The 2,917-nt window shown below is 41.4% G+C and overlaps 1 pseudogene; it reads right to left on the bottom strand.

The window, feature by feature from the left end:
* Positions 1–2,288: 2,288 nt before the first annotated feature.
* On the bottom strand, positions 2,289–2,917 carry LOC101585855 (annotated as a pseudogene).

Genomic DNA, 2,917 nt, shown 5'->3' with positions numbered 1-2,917 from the left:
TGGCAAGTGCAAGGGCCTGAATTCAATCCCCAGTAAAAAAAAAAAAAAAAAAAAGGAAGAAAAAAAAATGACAAAGTTCACATCAATTAGGGTCTGCTGTTGTTAAAAGGTGTGAAAGTTTCTTTTTTGCCTTTTGAGTAATCTTCCTAGGTAACCAAGACATGGTGTCTTACCTGAATAATTTTCTATACTTTATGTTAACCTTGATCCTATTCTTCGTTATTAAGTCAGTTGAATCACACCATTTTTTTTTACAAAGGGCTAAAGCATTTTTGGTCATGTTTTTTCCTTTATTTACTTTTGAATTTTTGACCTATTGCTTTGCTTAGATAGATAGCCAAGCGCGACTTCTTTTTTGGGGGGAACTGGGGATTGAACTCAGGTCCTTGTGCTTGCCAGGGAAGCACTTATTCTACTGAGCCATCTCCCCAGCCCCAAGCACTACTTCAGAGTGACCTGGAATTTGCACTCAGTAAGCATGTATTTTTGACAATTTCATTTTCCCAAAGTCAAATCGCAAATGAAATCTTCATTTTGAACTTATTTTGAGATTTTCTAAAGGACCCCTGGAAAGCCTCAAATGATATATCCTTACCTTTTAAAAAGGAGAGGGAGGGGCCAGGGAGATGGTTCAGTGGAATAAGCACTTTCCTGACAAGCGCAAGGGTCTGAGTTCAATCCCCAGTTCTGCCAAAAAAAGCCAAAATAAAAAAAAAAATTAAAAATAAAGAGAGGGACCAGAGACATGGCTCACTAGAATAAGCACTTGCCTGGTAAGCACAAGGACCTGAGTTCAATCCCCGGTTTCACCAAAAAAATAAAAATAAATAAAAAGGAGAGAGTTCTGCTTTTATTCATATTTATGAATTTTTTAATCTATGTTTTTATTTACTTCATTCTTAATGTTTTGTGGCAGGCAATTGAACCCAGACCTTTGTGTGTGTTGTTAAGTACCTGTTTCACCACTGTCAGCCAAAGGAGATTTTGTTAAAAAAAAAAAAAAAAAGTAAGTTTAAGGGCTGGTAAGATAGCTCAGCAGACTAAGTGTCTGTTTAGGCAAATGCAGGGACGAGGGTTCGATCCCTGGCACCACATGCCATGCTGGCCCCACTCCTGGACGTGCTGAGATGGCTACGGAGTCTGGGCGTGGTGACGCATACCTATAATCTCAGTGCTGGGGAGGCTGAAAACAGGAGGATCAGTATCAGTCCGAGCTGTGTGGTGAGACCCTCACAAAATAAAAAAAAAAGTTTGTTTGACAAGTTGAATTATGTGTAAAGCACTCTCTCTAAGGAGAGGTGTTTAATCTTCCTGTTATATTCCTATGGGTGAATATCATTGATTTGAATGCTTCAGAAACTGCATGAAGTTTGCAACACTGCCAGTCTTACTATTCATGATAAGTTTGGTTTTATGTTATGTCATAATTCCAGTTATTATTTTACAACATTGTATGCTACAGAGATAACCAAATGTCCTTCCTTGTCAAATAAACTCTTGATTTTTAAAAAAAAATTTTTATTTTATTTATTTTTTTTAAAAGATGGGGCCTTGTGGCCCATACTGGCCCTCAAACTCATGGAGATCTTCCAGCCTCAGCCTCCTGAGTGCTAGAATTACAGGTGTGTACCACTAGTTCCACTCAAGCTCTCAATTTTTAAAAGTGTTTGAAATTTGCTACTGGCCAAAGCACATCATCTTCAGGAAAACGTGAGCATCTTAGAGACCCAAGGCAAGGGATGCACCAGGTGCTCAGAGCTCAGGACCCGGATGACACTGCTTCCAGGGAAGTGACATGGCACCACACCACGTGACAGGCCTGGATCTCCAGAGCTCTGGCTGCAAGGCTGAATTCAAAAGCTGCAGCCCAAGATCCAACAGAACACGAACTAGTTACACATGGCTGGATGAGCTAATGAGGGATGACTATGGCTTTTTTAAAAAAATTGCCAGTACTTCAGTGTTCTGTTTTTTGGCCATAAGAAATCTCTTTCTCTTTAAAGCTATCTAGAACTCAAGGCAGTTTAGCAATTATCCTCTCATAAGCAGAAATAAAACACTGCTTTCCTTGTATGATAATTCCAGAATTCAGAAATTCTTATTGAATATTCCTATTTCCATGGCAATATAATTATTTGCATAAGTTCAAGATGAATATGTCCTTTTTGTAACAAAACATAATAGAAACTTTTGTTATATAACCAAGATTTGATTGAAACGTCACATTTGAGAATGATACAACTAAGATCAGACATGACTATGTAGTTTTTTTTGTTTGTTTGTTTTCAGGTACCAAATTTCTTTATTTGAAGGAATTAAAGAACTTAAGTAGATGTTCTGGTACAGTTTATAGAAAAGGTTAAGGTAGCCCCAACATGCATGTGCCGTCTTGGCGACATTAGCTCTCATTGTCACTGTCCCCCAGGGTGTGCTTGTCAAAGAGGTACTCCGCAATGCGGGCCTCGGGGGCTCCCATCTTGCGCAGGTTGGTCACGTGGTCACCCAGCTCTCTGATGGCCTTCACCTGCTCATCCAGGTAGTGCGTCTCGATGAAGTCACACAGATGGGGGTCGTTCTCATCAGTGGCCAGCTTGTGCGGCTCCAGGAGGGAGTGATTCACGCTCTTCTCCAAGTGCAGCGCGCACTCCATCGCGTCCAGCTAGTTCTCCCAGTCCTCACGGTCTGGTTTCCTGATATCCTGAAGGAAGATCCGGCCACCGCGCTGGTTCTGCAGCTTCATCAACTTCTCAGCGTGTTCTCTCTCCTCATGGGATTGGTGAGGAAAGTATTCTGCGAAGTTCTTCAAAGCCACATCACCGCAGTCAAAGTAGTAAGACACGGACAGGTAGACGTAGGAGGCGTAGAGCTCCAGGTTGATCTGGCGGTTGATGGCGGCCTCGGCGTCCTGGTGGTAGTT

This window comes from Octodon degus, unplaced genomic scaffold (genome assembly GCF_000260255.1).
Source record: "Octodon degus isolate 3935 unplaced genomic scaffold, OctDeg1.0 scaffold00068, whole genome shotgun sequence".
In the NCBI taxonomy this organism is placed as follows: domain Eukaryota; kingdom Metazoa; phylum Chordata; class Mammalia; order Rodentia; family Octodontidae; genus Octodon; species Octodon degus.
This window is presented reverse-complemented; position numbering and strand designations above follow the sequence as displayed.